This window comes from Schistocerca americana, chromosome X, assembly GCF_021461395.2.
Source record: "Schistocerca americana isolate TAMUIC-IGC-003095 chromosome X, iqSchAmer2.1, whole genome shotgun sequence".
Classification (NCBI taxonomy): domain Eukaryota; kingdom Metazoa; phylum Arthropoda; class Insecta; order Orthoptera; family Acrididae; genus Schistocerca; species Schistocerca americana.
Window position 1 is genome coordinate 321,460,005 of NC_060130.1, and position 20,567 is coordinate 321,480,571.

The window sequence follows — 20,567 nt, forward strand, 5'->3', positions numbered from 1 at the left end:
GAAAACATCCGAATATTGGCCAAAAGTTGCACAAATAATGGGCTTTGAAAGGAAAAGAAAGAGGTATGAAGCATTTATAAATTCATCGAATGTAGTGAGGTGGTTTAATTTCGTCTAAGTCTGTAAAATTAATTTCGGACCATATGCAGCTCTTGCCGAATAATGTAATACAGTCATGGACTGTGCAGCTGGTCCCGGCGGAGGTTCGAGTCCTCCCTCGGGCATGGGTGTGTGTGTTTGTCCCTAGGATAATTTAGATTACGTAGTGTGTAAGCTTAGGGACTGATGACCTAAGTCCCATAAGATTTCACACACATTTGAACATTTTAGAATGTAATACAGTACCAATCTATTAATCAGGGCGTCGGTCTATGTTGCTTTCGAGCGTAAATGGAAATCGTAGAAATCTCCTATGGAGCAACATTTAATAATAATAAAGCATTTTAAATTATCAAAAGCGATGAGCGGTAGCAGGCGCTTTCGATAAAGAACGGGGGAGTGCTGCTGCGCTGCTGTCGCCACGGCCGCTGCCAGTAGCCAGCAAATGGTTCCCGGAGCTTTGCCGCATGCGGCGTCCAGAGGAGGACACTCTGCAAGAAATCTACCGCGAAATGGTTACTATATAAAAGTTTATTATCGGTGTGATAGAAAGTGAAATAAATTGAATCTTCATTACCATTACATTCACGTCTTCAGCATTAAGTTGGAAGAGTCCATAAAATTTTTTTTTACGCCAGCAAGTTTCGATCCACAGACATTGTAAACAGAAACAACGCACGTTACCGCTATACCACAGGTGTAAACGTTATATAGTTTCTCTTATATGAGACAAGACTTCTTCCAGGAAGTGCCGCAGTCTACAGTGTTGCCAGATTGTGCAGATTGTTGGACTTAGAGAATTAGCGAGTTGGCCAGTTTATTTGTTCCATGTCGCGATCGGCGCGGACTTAGCCTCTGCAGCGGCCGGCCGCCGGGTCGAGTTTTATGTCAAAGAGTGTACATCACGAGCCATTTTACTAGTCATTTGAATAGAATATACATGTAATATACATGCGGCAACGTTTGATGCTGATGGTTTGGCCAATGGCCTTTACAAACTACCGAGCTTACATATGCGCCATCGCTCTGTCGAAACAGAAGACATGGCGATGCAGCGGCACTTCGAATCTTAGTGTCGCACACTTAGGCTCCACTACGTAAAATTGGATGTTCGACGGACTTTCCTCAGATATGACAGCCAAAAGTCACAATGGCATCCGGCGAACATCGAATTTTACTTCACGGCCTTATGGGAGCTGGCAACACAACCTCCATCCCCCACATATCATTTAACTGTTCACCGTATAAAGTCTCAGGTGCTGCGACTTATGAATACCAATATGGAAGGAGTTAAGGTATGTGCGAGAACTCGATGGGTTACTCAACAAATGACCAATGTTACACTACATCTTGACAGGAAGGCTCCAGTGTTGCCGAGCACTCATTAGGGAATTTGAAATGGATGAATGTATAAGGATCTCGTCAAACTGGGACACTGCACGTGCTTTTATCGACCATTACCGCAGTTTCTACGTGGAGGACCAGTTGGACACAGCAGAAATCGCAGGCGTCCTCTGCAACACGCCGGCAGCAGACCGCCTTACAGAAGCGGACGACCTCTTGGCCGAAATTGTGCAGGACCATTTGGTGGCTGTCCTGCCGCGTGGGATTAGTCGAGCGGTCTGGGGCGCTGCAGTCATGGACTGTGCGGCTGGTCCCGGCGAAGGTTCGAGTCCTCCCTCGGGCATGGGTGTGTGTTTGTCCTTTGGGTAATTTAGGTTAAGTAGTGTGTAAGTTTAGGGACTGATGGCCTTAGCAGTTAAGTCCCATAAGATTTTACACACATATGAAAATTTTTTTGGTGGCTGTCCTGAAGTATGATGACTCCAGCAAATCAGTCGGACAATATAGCTCCTGACTAAGTTATACTGAACATTTGCCCCTCTCTTGGGACCAATATGGATACTGATATACAATGAACTGCTGCCACCTTCATTTTAAATCCCCATCGACATTACGGAGGGTATTATTATACCGATTCCAAAACCATATGGTGGACGTCGACCAAAAGACTATCGCCCCGAACGTTGTTGAACGCCGATTTATAGATCTTTCCACGTATCCTTCAGTTTCGCCTACACTCAGTGATACCGGACAAGGCACATTCCGATCGAACGTGTCTCGGTGGGAGTGAAATACTTACGGATGTCATAGTACTGATGTCAGCTGGCAGATTACTATGCACCGTGATCGCAGCAGATTTTGACCACGCCTTCGAACGGGTGAACACCGTTTTCCTCGGTGCCATCATGGAACGGATGGGAGTCCCCATGCAATAAATTTACTTGATCTTGAAGTTGTTTCAAGTAGCTAATTCTCGAATCTTGGTGATTGGCAATAGCCTTGAACAGATCCAAATTCGACATTCGGTGCGGCAAGGCTGCCACTTGTCGGCCATTTTATTGGTAATTGCTCCAGAGTCAGCAGAACATGGACTCCTACGAAACCTTCATCGACTCTAGTTAAGTACTATGTCGTTCCGAAGCTCTAAATACGGCGATGACGTCTTTCTCCTCGCCAAATCCTGAGATGAAAACCAGGCGATGTTGCGATGATTTCCGCAGTACAGGGCGGTGACGGGAAGCGTCATTAACCCGCGGAGGACCCGTTATATGGAGGTGGATAGGGGACTGCGACCAGGATCGCCAGTAACTTTCACCAAGGTGCCGCATCTTAAATGTTTTGGAGTGGTGTTCTATGGCAACACACAACGTAAAGCGGGAGACAATTATTGAGTGTTAGAATGACGTAGTCATGCTTTAGTGCCGCAACATTTGTTATATATGCTACAGAGAGCACAGTACGTTATCGTATATTTGGCATTAGAAGTACGTCACGTCGCGGCTCTTTCCCGCTATGATCGCCTCGGGGTTAAAATCAGCCTTCTGTAAGTGCTGGCCTCCTACCCAGATACGATACACTGACGCCGCCACCGTGGGAATGAGACACCGGACATGTACACGAGAGGAACAGAGTACGGGCAATATTTCTGAGTAAAATGTATCGATTTTGGAGGAGCGATTGCATTGCTTTAATGGGCTCAGCGATAGACGAAGTCGTCCCCTATCGATTCGTCCACCGGTTAACGCCGGGAACATTCCGCTGCCACTCGCTCACGTCCAGGCCTTCCCTGTTGACTGCAGTTAGCTCTGAGAAGAGTTCCCGACGACCAGGCAGCCCACAACGAAGAACGTTCATTGTTGCTTCCTGCGACAATTCCCACGAAACGTGGCTGAACAGAAACAGCCGGCGATACGCAGAAGGAACGTCTGGCGTGCGGTTTATCACTCTCCTCTTCCTATACTGGTGCGGGCTCTGTGGTATATCGTGGTGAACGGCAAACCCCCGTAACGTCAATGACTGCAAGCCATTCATCTGGCAGATACGCCGTTGTGCCCCCACTGCTCGGTCACTGATTCGCAGGTTCGTGACATAGCGACTGAGTGTTGGCTTTTAACATGGAAAACGTTAGCTCTGTTGTTGTGTAACACACGCAGCATTTATTGCCACCATCCTACTTTTCTCTGAAGGTATCTGTTTCCCCCCTACCAGGAGAAACGCAGTGAACTGCATAACAGGGGTGGTGACACATTATCTTTATCGATAAGATAATAAGGATGTCTCAGAATTTTTATATATGATACAAGAGGGACATACGATCCTACAGCGCCACGAACAATGTAGAACCCGTTTCGTTGGTTATTTTATGGCGTTGTTCGCAGACCCGCTGGCTAGATGGAGTTTGCAGGTGTGAGACGAGTAGTACGAAGACAGTATTCAATTAGAAGGCAACGTTCACGCCTGAGGTACTCAGGGGACTTATGTTACTATCTATCAAGAAGACTGTCGGAACTCACCCACAGACTACTTGCAGGGGCCTTTTTCTCGTGTGCTTCCTTAAATATGAATACACACAACGGTTTGTTTCCCCCTATTTTCCTTTCCACTTAAGTTCTTTTAAGGAATGTTTGTATCCCTGTAATTTATGATACGTTAAATGAAGTGATGCAACAAATCTGCAAAAGCATTTGTGTTGTAATTAACATTCTGAGGTCTATTTTGTGTAGTGAAGTATTATATCTTTAACTTGTAACCTACTAAAACTATTCTCAATATTGTGAAAGGAGAAGCTATATTCATTTCTTCTTTGTATATTTAAGACGTTGGCGTATTTCGAGTTACCGTGTAATTTCTCTGGTAACTGCAGGTAAAGAAAGGTCCAAAGTCAACCATTCTAGAGAATTGGATCATCGTGGTTCAAGTATCAGTCCAGCCCAATTTTCATCTCTCATTGTTGCATTGCTGCATTGCTGTTGTGGCTGGAAGTCATTATTTCCTTCCTGTCTCCTTCTCATCCTGCTTCCTTTGTTTCCTTTCCTCTCCTTTCACCTCATTTATTCATGTATATGTCGCAGCTGCTTCATTGCCAGTGGTATCAGTTTTGTTGGGCATGTCCGACAGAACAGACACCACTCATATCTATAACTCTATGGTCGCGACGGCTCCTTGATGAAAAAGTTTCAGTGCGGAGGCACAAGCAACGTCAGGACACCTAAGGGAATCAGATATCTGCCAGTAGGGGGTTAATGACAGGAGATCTTTGCGGTGTGGCAGGCGGGAAGTCAGGAATATGGCCTCGACGGAAAGCGAGTCTGAATGGCCGAGGCGGTCAGTTTGCCTTTGGCAGGACAGCAGTAGAACGAGCTTCTTGTGTCCTCGCCACGGAGTGAGCGCTCGTTTTTGATTACACAGTACTCGGCCGTTTCGTGCGCGTTGGCTTAAGTAAATAGACCAGCACGGCGAACCAGCACAGAAAGTCGACGTTCATATTTACGTTCCAGATTGAATCTGCACGTCCAAAAGCATTCGAAGTTGAACGATTTTTCCGAGAAGATTGAAAATACCTGCGCAGACATCATTGGTATACATTCCATTGCGAGCGGTATAGTGGACGTACATATTATCAACGATAAAACATGTAAACAGATCCTTCAAAAAACAAAACAGGGACTGCACTTCTGCCACGCTGATAACAATGTGGGTACCGTGGACGTCGATCATGCTGATTTTGGACCCCGCACGATCAGGATACTTGAACTTCCATTTGAACTCCCAGCAGATGAAGTCGAGTCTAGAAATCAATGAGGCCACTAATGCTACCAGAAAGTTTCGTGTATGCAAGAAACGTAAATCATCATCGAAGAGGAAGAGGGCCACCGAAAGAGCAAGGAATTTCTGAAGTGAGCAGTAAGTACCACAGAAAAGAGCATGTGACACAAAATGAAGAAGAACGTCAGGCATCTGCGATAAAGCAGGAAAGAAGTTTTTGGTGAAAAATCACTACTTTGTGGTATAACAGAGGAGCGAGATCAGAGGCGGATGTAGGAGTGACATATGATATAGGTGACCAGCATCCTGAGGAAGTAAAAGAAGATTCGCCAATGTAGGATGTGAATCTGCAAGGAAAACAGCACAAGACTCAGAGCCAGTTCGTACAGGAAACAAACACACTATAAAGAGGTAAATAATAAAACACAGACCTGAACAGATCCATGACAGATTTATGAAAGCATAGAGAATGTTAGGCAACTCACTAGACCGGAAGAGCCAACGCCTACTGCAGCGTTACCTTTCCTGTACCCGTCCGCAGCTCGTGGTCGTGCGGTAGCGTTCTCGCTTCCCGCGCCCGGGTTCCCGGGTTCGATTCCCAGCCGGGTCAGGGATTTTCTCTGCCTCGTGATGACTGGGTGTTGTGTGCTGTCCTTAGGTTAGTTAGGCTTAAGTAGTTCTAAATTCTAGGGGACTGATGACCATAGATGTTAAGTCCCATAGTGCTCAGAGTCATTTGAACCATTTCCTGTACCTGATTTCGTAGATATAGTCCATCTCAAAGTGAACGGTCTGCCACCAGAAGTGGAAGAACTGGAGCGTTATGGAACAAAGTTTTGGCGACAATAAATAAATCATTCTCCCCAGATACATTGTACAGGCATTGCTTGATGATGCATGGTCGTGTAGAAAGGGATTACAGGCGAGAAGGGCAAGACTGTCGAATATATATCCATCATCCCTATTGATGATAAAGATAGAACAGCTTAATGTCAAATACTGACGTCACTTTAGCAAATACGGCAGCGGTGCGCCGTGTGAAAGGCTGGAAGACTTAGAGTATGATGACATTGAGTAACCACAATTTCATATACTATACGATAATGGAAAGGAAATCTAAGATGCCATAGAAAACATGCACATAAGGCCCAAATACAATATCAAGGACGCTAATTAGTAAGAACTAAGAAACATGTTTCAGTGTCCGGGAAGTCCATCGGTGAGTGATAGTATGAATGACAGAGTAATGGAGTCATCGATATCTGCCACCAGGAGTCATTGTAAAGGAGTACCTTGCATCTGGACCGAGGCTCTTCAGAAATTAAGATGTTGGACAAGAAGAACCAGGAAGCTAAACCAGAACAGCATGGACCAAGAAGAAAGAGTCAGAAGGTTGTGTAGAGCCAGATATGTTAAACAACGTTATAAGAAAGAGTTTTGGAAAGCAAAAATGCAAATATGAAAGCAAATCGCGCAGCCTAACTTAAAAACCGATCGCTGGTGTGACCATATACAATGGTCTGCGAGAAAATGCGATCACCAACAGTCATTTCCACGCTCAAAATGAATGATGCGGCGATAAAATAAAGTTGTTAACAGTCAGCTGCCCTGCTAATAGAAACATTACTTCCTGATGATGGAGAACAAAGCGAGACAGATTTTCAGCGTAGTTACGAAAATGTTGAGCGAAGACTAGAGAAATAATAAACTTGTGTACCCTTTCACAAAGAAGAAATTAGGCAAACAATTTTAAGATTCAAAAACAAAAATTCTCCATGACCGGATGGGATCCCTACAGAAGTAATACAAGCCCTATGTCACCAATTAGATATTTACCTGCGCGGACTGTACAACGAGTGTCCGAAGAATGTGGAAGTGGTAATGATTAGTACAGGGCAAGATACACTGATCAGTCAGAACATTATGACCACCAATCTACTATCACACACACACATCAAAAAGACGTTTTGCATCACCTCTGTTCAGAGAGATCCGGAACCTGTACAAAAAATTAGAATAGAGATCAACATAAACATCATTTCTGCCTTTTAATTGCTCAAGAAAACCACACATTACATGTTGTACCACCATTCAGCGAGACCTTCAGAGGTGGTGGTCTAGATTGATGTGCACACCGGTACCTCTAATGCCCAGTAGCACGTCCTCTTGCACTGACGCATGCCTGTATTCGTCGTGGCATACTATCCACAAATTCATCAAGGTGCTGTTGATCCAGATTTTCCCACTCCTCAACGGCGATTCGGCGTAGACCCCTCAGAATGGTTGGTGGGTCACGTCGTTCATAAACAGCCCTTTTCAATTCATCCCAGGATGTTTGATAGGGTTCACGTCTGGAGAATGTTCTGGCCACTCTAGTAGAGCGGTCCATTCAGCATGTTATTGCACCCATCTGTACCGCGCTGCATAGTGTCGTGGTTGCTAAGATGGACCTCAACATGGGCGTCAGGAGTGAAGTTGCTCATCATGTAGCCTACTGCGCACAGTTTGAGTCGTAACACGACGTCCTATGGCTGCACGAAAAGCATTACTCAACATGGCGGCGTTGCTGTCAGAGTTCCTCCGAGCCATAAGCCGCAGGTAGCGGTCACCCACTGCAGTAGTAGCCCTTGGGCGGCGTGAGCGAGGTATGCCATCGACAAGTCTTGCCTCTCTGTACATTCTCCATGTTCGAACAACATGGCTTTGGTTCACTCCGAGAACACTGGAGTCTTCACTTGCTGAGAGCCCTTCCTGGCACAAAGTAACAATGCGGACGCGATCGAACCACGGTATTGACCGTCTAGACATGGTTGAACTACGGACAACACGAGCTGTGCACCTTCTTCCTGGTGGAATGACTGGAACTGATCGGCTCTCGGACCATCTCCGTCTAATAGGTGCTGCTCATGTATGGTTGTTTACATCTTTGGGCGGATTTAGTGGCATCTCTGAACTGTCTTCGATGCAATATCCACAGTCAAAGTCTATGTTCAGGATTTCTGGGAACCGCGGTGATGCAAAAGTTGTTTTGATGTGTGTATAAACCCATCCAGGCGATAGCAGCATCACCGGGAGAGGAATAACTGCTACTCAGATAAACGCACAGTGCACGTAGTATCAGTGACGTTCTATTCGTGTGAAGAGTGGGGAAGGTCCGCGATCTATCTCAGTTTCGCCGAGGGCAGATTGCAATGACTGGGCGGTCGGTGCGAACATTTCGGAAACTACACGAGTTGTCGAGTGTTTGAGGAGTACTGTGGTGAGTGTTTTCAACACGTGGTGAATCCAATGTGAGACCACGTCCAGTTATCGAGGGTTTGCGTGGCCACCCCTCATTACAGATGTCGGACGTCGTAGGCTGGGCAGAGTACAAGCGAGTGTGAACAGACAAAGCAGCGAGCATTCCTAATGGGCCTGTCCAGCCGACGACCCATGCATGCCCAATGTTATCACCAAGACATCGACAACTACGACTGAAATGGCCACGTGACCATCAGCACCGGACGTTGGTGCAGTGACGGAGCACTGCATGCTCTGATGAATCCTGTTACCTTCTTCATAATTCCGATGGGTGGGCGCAAATTTGTCGTGTTCTAGGGGAACAGCTCTTTGGCACGTGTACTGCGGGACGGAAATAAGCAGGCGGCGGCTCCATTATCCTCTGAGGAATGTTCAAGTGGGTATCCACGAGTCTAGTGGAGCTCGTGCGAGGCACCATGACGGCCAAGGAGTATCGTACACAGGTTGCTGACCACGCACACCCGTCAAGGAGATCATATTTCTCGACGGAAGTGGCATTTTTCAACAAGGTAATGCGCCAAGTAACAAGGCCAGGAGTGTGATGCAGTGGTTCGCAGAACACAGCGGAGAGTTTCAGTTGACGTTCTGGCCACTATCTCGCCAGATTCGAACCCGATCGAAGACATCTGGGATGTAACTGAGCGTGGCGTCAGAGCTCTTCCCCTCCTCCCCGGAATTTACGAGAATTAGATGGCTAGTGTGTGCAGTTGTGGTGTCAACTCCCTCCGGCGACCTACCAAGGCATTACTGCTTCCATGCCACGTCGCCTTGTCACTGTTGTCCGTACCAAAGGTGGACATACGCGGTATTAGGTCGGTGCTCATAATGTTCTGGCTGATCAGTGTAAGTATCCAATTATACACAAATCCTACTTACGACTATGTCTTTTGAACGTTCTCGGCTACATATTTGAAAAACTAGTATGTAGAAGATTACAAACTCATACATTGATACACAGAATGAGCCCACACCTGTACGGCTTTACAAGAGCCATGTCAACTGAAGACCCAATCAAGAAGGCGATTTCGCTAACGACAGATATTCATTCTACGCACGCTCCATCGATGTTTATAGATATTGTTGGTGCTACCTATAACCTATGGTTTCCGTCTTTCTTTGGTAGCCTTAGGGGTTTGGAGTGTTCAGAAGCGCTGTCCATCTGCCTGATAGAATACTGCCATGGGCGACATGCTTCATTAACATGCCCAGGAAAGGAAATAACGAAGACAATAACGAAAGGCTGTTCGCAGGAAACAGCGTGTGGTACAGAGCTTTGGGATGTAGCACTGGAGCCCATACTGCAAAAGTTACATCACAGTGGTAACGTAAGCTGACTGTTACCATTTGCAGTTCACGTGCTGTTCGTGAGTAGTAGTGACTCCAGAAGAACTGTAGAAGACAAAAGTAGTGCTGTGCGCCACGATCTTGAGGGCTGGTGTCGAAGTGTTAAAATATCACTAGCACCTCACAAAACAAAGTACCTCCTGCTGAAAGGGAACCTACTAAAAATCTTATAATAAAATTAAATGCTGTAACGACGAAGGAAAGTGCAGTAGGGAGATATGTAGGAGTATTTCTGGACGTACATAGTAATTTTACACATCATATGCTAGTACAGGAAGCAGGAAGAACAGGGAAAAACGTGGTAAATAAAAATTATAACCATTGCATACAGGTAATTATGGATTTAGTTGAAAACAATCAAAATATACCGCCAATATACATTGACGTCGGTCGTAGGATGTGGTGCGAGCATTTGGGATCATAGATTGTAGTTATTGAAGCCAACCTCATTAGCGAGAAGAGTTCAACGAGGAGTGCTACTAGGATTGACGATCGCCTATTGCTCTACCCCGAAAGATGTTGTGTTAGTAATTCTAGGAATATGCCCAGTGGATCTGGAAATTAGGAAAAGGGGAGCCTTTTACTTTAGAGAAACGCAACCAAATGGAAGTACGAAGGCAGCTTGGAACTGAGATCAGTTCGAAATAGGTAATAAAAGATAGCATACTAAAACTGTGGCAAAATGAATGGGACATTTCAGGCAAAGGCAGCAGAACATACGAATTTCTCCCAAACAACAAGGAGATATTAAAAATGAGATTTCTTATGCCGTCGAGTGGCTTGATATATTATCTGACTGGCCATGACCTGTATGCTACGTATCAATACAAAATCAGAAGGCAGTGTGAGCACATCAGAACACACATTGTTTGACTGCGCGCGCTATGAAAATGCGGCAGCTAATGGACGTTAGATATTAAGGATTTTGGATTCCAAAGCTGCAGTAAGGAGCAAGTCGACCTAGCACATCTTGAACGATACTGCAGTCGCAATATCCAGGAAGCCCAAGGAAGACTCCCCGAGGCATTGAACATAAGTCAGCAGACTGTCATTCAGGCTAGACAACAAACTCTGCAGATGGAGAGAAGGTAACTGAGGTTGGTGATCATCGAATGAAATAGTTTCCCAAGAATCTTAAATTGCGTTGGTGCAAGTGAACATTGAAGCGTGGACTTTAAGATGTAACAGTGATGAGTGCAATTGCTTGCTATAGTGGAAACGTAGCTGAAGTGCTGCCCAACGCCCAAGGAATCCAGTAAACAATGGCTGCTGAAAGGGGTAGTACGAGGTCGGATCCGGGTGCGGAAATAACTGTCTACAAGTTAAATGCACGAAAATACGAGTATATGAACAAAGAGAGAACAGAGTCTGTAGGGCTTATAGTAGTAGTAATAGTTGGGTAGCTGGATAAAGGTTTTATTGTAGTTTTATATTAGTAGAAGTAGTTGCAGTATTGAAAAAATTAAGAATCAAAAATAGATAGTTAATATAAATTTATTATTGTCCAAGGAAATGTGATTTGTGTGGGCTATTTTAGCTTTTCAAATAATAGCCTGTAATTATAAAGAATCAATCAATAACAAAAACAAAATCCCACCCACCGTTTCCAGACCGGCAGATAGGAAGCCACCGAATTAAAGTCAACATATTGTCTCTTACACGGCCAAAACTAGCAGGTGTCGTCGAGCGGTCATGGCATCAAGACCGAGGGCGTGGCGAAATCCCACCTATGCACCACATCGTGCTTGATAGCCGTCGACGCCTACAACAGATAATCATAGATGTAACTTTGCCGGATGGTCGATCCTTAAACACCTGCACATATTCACTTGAATTCACTATGAAACTTTGAGTCTCATGTCTAACAAAGTGGGTCGAAGGCAAGACAGAAAATTTTGTATAAATCATCTGCAAAATTACGCTTATTCTGTGTCGTATTTACTAAGATTTAGCAGACGCAGTTTTATAGGATACTGGTTACACAGGTAGAAACAGACTACAAATCTACACTTTTCACTCGCATGAAGTACATGTGAAAATTATTTATAAATATGCCCTAATTCACGGTATATACGTACAACGACCATGGAACAATAAAGGATGTTATAAACACCACTGAGACAAAAATTCCTGTCTAGATGGTCTTGTTAAAGAAGAATTTATGGTAATTTTCATCAGAAATTTCCACTGTCTGTCAGAAAGAGGTTACCATCACTATGATGTAATATTGAGGCAGTGTACCTCATATTACGCTCTAGGCGAAGAGAGGCTATAATAGTAATGGAACAATAATGACTTCAAAAGCCTAAATGTTTGGCGGGGTAATCGTGCATGAAGAAATTATCTAATATATGCTTGGCATGACTTAAGTGTGGTGGCGATCTATAGTAGTATGAAATATAGAAGTAAAAACTTCGACAGCCAAAATCGCTAATTCTGATTACATTTGCGATGACCGGCTTTAGCAAATCTACTATGCCGTCATCTGATCTTATGAAAATACACCTCAATAAATGTCTATCATTGTGCAGTATATAGTATCAAGTCGTATCACGTCATTCCAGAAACGTGAAGAAAGTGATATATCATATTGTCAGTAGTACAACAAGATTTAAATAAAATATCATGCATGTTGCACCACCTGCGCAAGCTCATATTAACACGACAGATGCAACGTGCATTACATTTTATGTAAATATTGTTGTACGGTATTATTGACATGCCGATGTATCACTTTCTTCTTGTTCCTGGAATGAAGTATTGCTACTGGACGCTCTGCTCGTATACCGGGTACTGAAGGAGATTTGCTGAGGTGTATTTGCGTGAGATCCAATGAACGCATCTTAGCTTTTCAGAAACCTGTCATCATAAGTAAAATTATTATTAGATATGATGGCGAGTTGTATTCTCCAACAGTTTATTGAACGTAACTTCTTCTGCAATACAATAGCTGGCTGTACAATAGATGTAGACGTCTGTCGATCTAGCCGGAGATGTGGTTCCACTCGGTCGGCTGGTACTTCGATCAGCGGTGCGGTACAGCGGCTTCGGTGGTTTCTTCTCGGTGACTCTGCTATAGCGGTTGCCAATAGCAGCGGACGAAGACTGGTCTGCCTTCGACCGGCCGAGCCTATATAGTGAGCTGGAGCCAATAGAAACCCGGCGTAGGAATCCGTGGCCGGATATGTCACGGCGATCTCTGCAAGGAAAGGTTCCTATTAATCGACTGTAATCTTTGGCGTGTTTACCTGATGTCTTCGCCTGTTTGGCTGTTGGTTTGTTTCCCTCATAGCGTGGCTGTTATGCGGTGCTGCCTGCCGTGTAGGGGAACCCGATAGCAGACAGTACAATGGTTGATGAAGTTTTTACTTCGTATTTCACAAAAATTTTCCATGAATTGAGTAACTGAATCACCGATTTAAGTAAGCTGAACCGCAGCACGAAACTGATAATGACTTTTATCAAGATGAAGATCAACGAAATTTCGTAAGAGATTTCTGCCGGTAGAATCATGCTAGGCACACACAAGATAATGAAGTGACGATGAGTAGATCCCGAGTATGGGATAATTGCAACATGTTTTGTATGAGCCCAATTCAGATACAGACAGGGCAGACGCGCCTCGTAATTTAAGGCTCTGAGGCAAAGTCGCCCAAAACATACATGAAAATAAATTTTTCAACAACGTATTATAGAATTTAAACTATCAAGACGCATTTCGCATATTTCCCTCAAGGATTTAAATACTGCATATCAACGTTTTTGGAATTGTTGATTCTGACATCAAGTGATGTTTTTAGAACAGGTAACAGCTAGTATTAAGGCTGCACCTAGAAAATGCCACTTAGCTCAATGTAGAATAGATTTGGAGGCATTGCTTCTGCAAATACAGCTCTTAGGGCCGTCGCAAAGGCTCTGGTCTTTCAGCCTAAGCGTGTGCTACCAACCTCCACACAATTTTCACGTTCCACTCCTTATATCAAAAGGGAATGAATAGAGTTACTGCAAGTTCGATATCGAATCCCTGTCTTCGTATATGTCTGCGATGCAGTGATGTATCATATCGACAATTAGTCTTATTATTTTATACAGTTATTTTTCCATTGGCTTTTTTACCCACTGGTAAAATGTTTGCAAATGCCTCGCCAGAGTGCACTAGAATAAGGTGACATAAGTAGCACCTCCTAGCGACTGTTTCAAAATCGATTACAGGTAAAAGCGCCCGATGCATGTCCCTTTACTTTAGTTCCTTTGCTTGCTGACTACATTTGTGGGTAATGTGTCTTATTAGCAATGTTCTCTTTATGAATATGTTGTGCCTCAGTTAGTGAGTTTTACTTTCTTGCGAATAATTGCAGCACACCAAGAGTTTTAAAACAGCACAGTATGAATTCAGAGCGTTATTTATCCGGTCAAATTTGGAACACGAGCTTCTACGATCAAGGTGTAGGAACTTGGTGTCCCCAGTCCTGATCTAAACATCAATCAAGACCGAGAACAATGGAACTCCAGTTAGTGGTGGAGAGAGAGAAGGGGGAGAGGGAGAGAGAGAGAGAGAGAGAGGAAGAGAGAGAGAATGAAACAACTGAAAAACTGATAGCTCAGTGCTACGATGATGCTCCTGTTATGATAGGCCACAAAAGTGGCATTCATATTTGTGTATGGAAATGCTCACTTCTTTCACTTTTATGCAAATCAGTTAAATGTAATTATTGAACATTGTGTGACAGGCAGTAAGCAAGGGCTGAGCTTCGTCAGCCGCCCGGAAGAAATTTTTACCTTTTTTCCCAGTCTGCTAAATGCACAGCGGTTCTGGAGAGAGAGTAAAGAAACGTGTTCCTGCCTGTCGTCACTCTACCAGATGGAATTTAAACTCACGGAGCATACCACTATATACAAATACTGCAAGGAAATTGTTGAGTGCATGGAAAGAATTACTGATGATTCTAACAGGAAATAAAAAAGACTACGAGACGGAAGGGTTCCCTGCGAGACGAAGGTTTTCTACTCTAGTTACATTATTTTTAATAAAGTCACGCCTTATTCTGACATTCTGTTCAGTCAACTACAGCAAATGCATTATCATGAAGTGAAAACTGATATGAAACTTCCTGGCAGATTAAAACTGTGTGCCCGACCGAGACTCGAACTCGGGACCTTTGCTTTTCGCGGGCAAGTGTTCTACCAACTGAGCTACCGAAGCACAACTCACGTCTGGTACTCACAGCTTTACTTCTGCCAGTACCTCGTCTCCTACCTTCCAAACTTTACAGAAGCTCTCCTGCGAACCTTGCAGAACTAGCACTCCTGAAAGAAAGGATATTGCGGAGACATGGCTTAGCCACAGCCTGGGGGATGTTTCCAGAATGAGATTTTCACTCTGCAGCGGAGTGTGCGCTGATATGAAACTTCCTGGCAGATTAAAACTGTGCGCCCGACAGAGACTCGAACTCGGGACCTTTGCCTTTCGCGGGCAAGTGCTCTACCAACTGAGCTACCGAAGCAAGACTCACGCCCGGTACTCACAGCTTTACTTCTGCCAGTACCTCGTCTCCTACCTTCCAAACTTTACAGAAGCTCTCCTGCGAACCTTGCAGAACTAGCACTCCTGAAAGAAAGGATATTGCGGAGACATGGCTTAGCCACAGCCTGGGGGATGTTTCCAGATTGAGATTTTCACTCTGCAGCGGAGTGTGCGCTGATATGAAACTTCCTGGCAGATTAAAACTGTGTGCCCAACCGAGACTCGAACTCGGGACCTTTGCCTTTCACGGGCAAGTGCTCTACCAACTGAGCTACCGAAGCACGACTCACGTCTGGTACTCACAGCTTTACTTCTGCCAGTACCTCGTCTCCTACCTTCCAAACTTTACAGAAGCTCTCCTGCGAACCTTGCAGAACTAGCACTCCTGAAAGAAAGGATATTGCGGAGACATGGCTTAGCCACAGCCTGGGGGATGTTTCCAGAATGAGATTTTCACTCTGCAGCGGAGTGTGCGCTGATATGAAACTTCCTGGCAGATTAAAACTGTGCGCCCGACAGAGACTCGAACTCGGGACCTTTGCCTTTCGCGGGCAAGTGCTCTACCAACTGAGCTACCGAAGCACGACTCACGGCCGGTACTCACAGCTTTACTTCTGCCTGTACCTCGTCTCCTACCTTCCAAACTTTACAGAAGCTCTCCTGCGAACCTTGCAGAACTAGCACTCCTGACAGAAAGGATATTGCGGAGACATGGCTTAGCCACAGCCTGGGGGATGTTTCCAGAATGAGATTTTCACTCTGCAGCGGAGTGTGCGCTGATATGAAACTTCCTGGCAGATTAAAATTGTGTGCCCGACCGAGACTCGAACTCGGGACCTTTGCGTTTCGCGGGCAAGTGCTCTACCAGCTGTCTTTCAGGAGTGCTAGTTCTGCAAGGTTCGCAGGAGAGCTTCTGTAAAGTTTGAAAGGTAAAAGACGAGGTACTGGCAGAAGTAAAGCTGTGAGTACCGGGCGTGAGTCGTGCTTCTGTAGCTCAGTTGGTAGAACACTTACTCGCGAAAGGCAAAGGTCCCGAGTTCGAGTCTCGGTCGGGCATACAGTTTTAATCTGCCAGGAAGTTTCATATCAGCGCACACTCCGCTGCAGAGTGAAAATCTCATTCTGGAAACATCCCCCAGTCTGTGGCTAAGCCATGTCTCCGCAATATCCTTTCTTTCAGGAGTGCTAGTTCTGCAAGGTTCGCAGGAGAGCTTCCGTAAAGTTTGGAAGGTAGGAGACGAGGTACTGGCAGAAGTAAAGCTGTGAGTACCGGGCGTGAGTCGTGCTTCGGTAGCTCAGTTGGTAGAGCACTTGCCCGCGAAAGGCAAAGGTCCCGAGTTAGAGTCTCGGTCGGGCACACAGTTTTAATCTGCCAGGAAGTTTCATATCAGCGGACACTCCGCTGCAGAGTGAAAATCTCATTCTGGAAACATCCCCCAGGCTGTGGCTAAGCCATGTCTCCGCAATATCCTTTCTTTCAGGAGTGCTAGTTCTGCAAGGTTCGCAGGAGAGCTTCTGTAAAGTTTGGAAGGTAGGAGACGAGGTACTGGCAGAAGTAAAGCTGTGAGTACCGGGCGTGAGTCGTGCTTCGGTAGCTCAGTTGGTAGAGCACTTGCCCGTGAAAGGCAAAGGTCCCGAGTTCGAGTCTCGGTCGGGCACACAGTTTTAATCTGCCAGGAAGTTTCATATCAGCGCACACTCCGCTGCAGAGTGAAAATCTCATTCTGGAAGTGAAAACTGTTTAATATGTATGTCTCTATGCAGCTTCTGTCCTAAAGCATCTTAGAATCTCACTTCACAATGATCATTGGGAGCAGGAAGAGCCAACTGAAAAAAGGAGACGCTTCACCGAATCAAGAATGGCGTGTGCAATAGACTCCGATCAGTGATCGATTCATTTTTAAAAATCACTTGTCAATTGCACAGCTGTTTGAACCGTCGTTGTTTCCGAAACACAAAATTCTTTTCCCTGAAAAAGAACTAAAAGTACCTGAGTATTTGTTTAAATTACAGTCATCAGACTTACTTCATGAACTGAATGTGTTCTATAGCGGAAAGCATTTTCTGAATGCATCAGCTAATTTGAGTTTGTTGAAATTTCTTTACGAAAACAATCTTACAAAAGCTTTTCATGAAAGTGTTAAACTTCTGCAGATACTAGTAACCTTCCTAATGACGACAGGAGAGGAAGAGTGCTGCTTCTCTACGGTAAAGCGGGTGAAAACATTCGTGCGTATAACTACAAATGAGGACAGACATTTTGCGGTTGTGATGCGTACACTCGAAAAAGAATTACTGATTCAGACAAATTTCAGTGGTACTGTCGGAGATTATTATGCAGCGCAGAATGGAGAACTATGTTATTTCATCTAAAAACAAATGAATTTAGGTAACCAAATCTGCATTAATAGGTGACAATTATCAATTTCTTTGTTGTATCTAATGATGAATAATAACTATCTAATAACTAATGATGAAGTATTGAATAGAATTGGGGAGAAGAGGAGTAAGTGGCACAACTTGACTAAAAGAAGGGACCGATTAGTAGGACATGTTCTGAGGCATCAACGGATCACAAATTTAGCATTGGAGGGCAGCGTGGAGTGTAAAAATCGTAGAGGGAGACCATGAGATGAATACACTAAGCAGATTCAGAAGGATGGGGGTTGCAGTAAGTACTGGGAGATGAAGAAGCTTGCACGGGGTAGGGTAGCATGGAGAGTTGCATCGAACCAGTCTCAGGACTGAAGACCACAACAACAACATCTACCTATTTAGCTCATGAAAATAAGCACATAAGAAAGGATAACGACATGTTTAGATACTGACATCACATTTTCCAAAACTCGGCAATTTTTAGTGTGATTTGTTGTGCTAAAGTTTTACATTTTCCGATACATTATCACAAGAAATGTACCAATAATGATGTGTTTTGGAGAGATCCTTCATGTTCTACATTCTCGTAATACACAAGTATAAATACGACATATATGGTATGTAAACTACCATTGTGTCGTCACACGAGGTGTGGTTTCATCACACAAAACACTAAACGTCTGAAGTTTAGAATTGAAAACACCAATAACACTAAGCATGCAGAGAAGGTAACATACACAACATTAAAGATCTCCCCAACACTCGCATTTTTGTACGATTTGTTGTGGTAGGCTGTCGGGAAATATGACTTCGGGGGATTAATAAGTTACCGATTAAATGTATCTTGGAGTTAGGTTTTGATGTTATTTATTAGTTGATTATGAACCGGAAAGAATATACAGTATGTAAACAATTGGCAACAGTGCGATATTGCTCCCTCCTTGAGGAGAATGTCACTTTGATCCATTCCTTTCTAATGCTGCCTTCCACCTTCCATATGTGAAAATTGTAGGACGGTCTGAGAGGACTCTCTTTGGCCTACCATGTGTGCGCACATCATCTTCCGTCAAAATTTTTACACAGATTTTCGTTGTGGTGCGGTTTGTGGCGTAAAGCCCGACGTGCTTAGTAAATGCGTCCATAACAATGAAAATAAATTGCCACCCGAACCGTCCCTACGGCAGAGGGCAATAATGATCAACACACATCATGTCACTTGGTTCTTCTGGTGTTATAGCATTTTACTTAACACAATCGCGTTCAGACGTTTTCCACGCTGGCACGTGTCGCATTTCGTAATTATCTCCTCAACCTTCCGTCTGAGAACGGTACGTCCCCAATGCTTGACGATTATCGCATACAACTTCATCGCTGCACAGTAGCCAAGATTCGGCTGATATCGCTCAATTAAATCATCTAAAAGTGATCCAGCGAGCCAAATTTTCCAGCTTCGTTCTTTCACATTTCTCCATAAACATACTTTCCGCTCGATTGTGCGCAATAGAGCGGTATTTCTAAATCGCTCCTCCTCTCCACCAACACCGTGTATCAGAGGATCCTTCACTCATCGTATTTCTGGCTGTTGGTCTAGTGCTGTGGCTAACTCTTTCCTGTATTGTTGAATGCTCACCTGGTCCCATTGTTTCATTATTCTCACTCGCGAAATTTTCGTCGCCGTCCTTCCGCTAAGGATTCTGGCACAACCAGTCGGAAAATTTGTTGTGCTTCGGCCGGCAATAAGGGATTTCCAGATCGAATTCCAGAATCACCAGGGAACAACGCTTCGCTCTGTTACTCGTATACCTGCCGGTTCTTAGGAACATCAGAGTGTGGTGGTCTGTATATAAACGAGTTTTCCGGCCGTGCTGGTAACTCCTAAACTTCTTTGTCGCATAGACAATGTCCAGCATTTCTAGTTCTAAAGTGAAATACTATCTCTCTGTGTCCAGTAGCTTCCGGCTACATGTGGCCACAATGTCCACATTTCCTGTTGTAGATATCACCGAATGCCTTGTGCACTTGGCCGTCCGAAGTGGCTGTGCGGTTCTAGGTGCTACAGTCTGGAGCCGAGTGACCGCTCCGCTCGCAGGTTCGAATCCTGCCTCGGGCATGGATGTGTGTGATGTCCTTAGGTTAGTTAGGTTTAATTAGTTCTAAGTTCTAGGAGACTGATGACCTCAGAATTTAAGTCGCATAGTGCTCAGAGCCAACCTTGTGCACTTGCCTCTGTGAAGAGCTGGAAAGGTGTCGGAAGTCAGGGTGCGCCAAACGGATACTGTCATGAAACACCTTCTTAACCTTCTCGAACGCATTTTCCTCCTCATTTCCCCAGCTCCACTTCTTGCCCTTCTACAACAGCGCATATACAGGACTCAGCATTTGCGAGAAGTTGACAATGTGCCACCTGTAAAATGAAAACACACCCAAGAACTGTCTTAATTCTCGAACGCGGGATGGTAGTTCCATATACGTGGTTTCCACAAACTTGCACTTTTCCCGACGGATATCTTCCGGCGAGATTTCGAACCCGAGGTATACTACACTGTTTGCGCACGGTTTCGCTTTGTCAGACCTGAGCGTCACGCCATGTCCTTGGAGTACCGCCAACAGCTGATTTACGAGGCACACGTGTTCTTCAAATGTTGCAGACGCGACAGTTATGTCGTTGATGTAGTCACCTTTAGTGTGATTATATCATTCAGGGTCATCACGAATGCCGAATTTGAGTCCTTCGGCCCGAATTGCACTCGGTAGTACGTAGTCCCCCTGCGTATAGGAAGGCAGTGTATATTCGATAGGATGGATCGGGTTCAAC

The 20,567-nt window shown here is 44.7% G+C and overlaps 1 non-coding gene across 1 annotated transcript; it reads left to right on the plus strand.

Annotated features, from left to right (window-relative positions):
- Window positions 1–16,960: 16,960 nt before the first annotated feature.
- Window positions 16,961–17,035, plus strand: Trnas-uga. Its single transcript has one exon. It is a non-coding gene; the product is annotated as a tRNA-Ser (tRNA).
- Window positions 17,036–20,567: the final 3,532 nt, after the last annotated feature.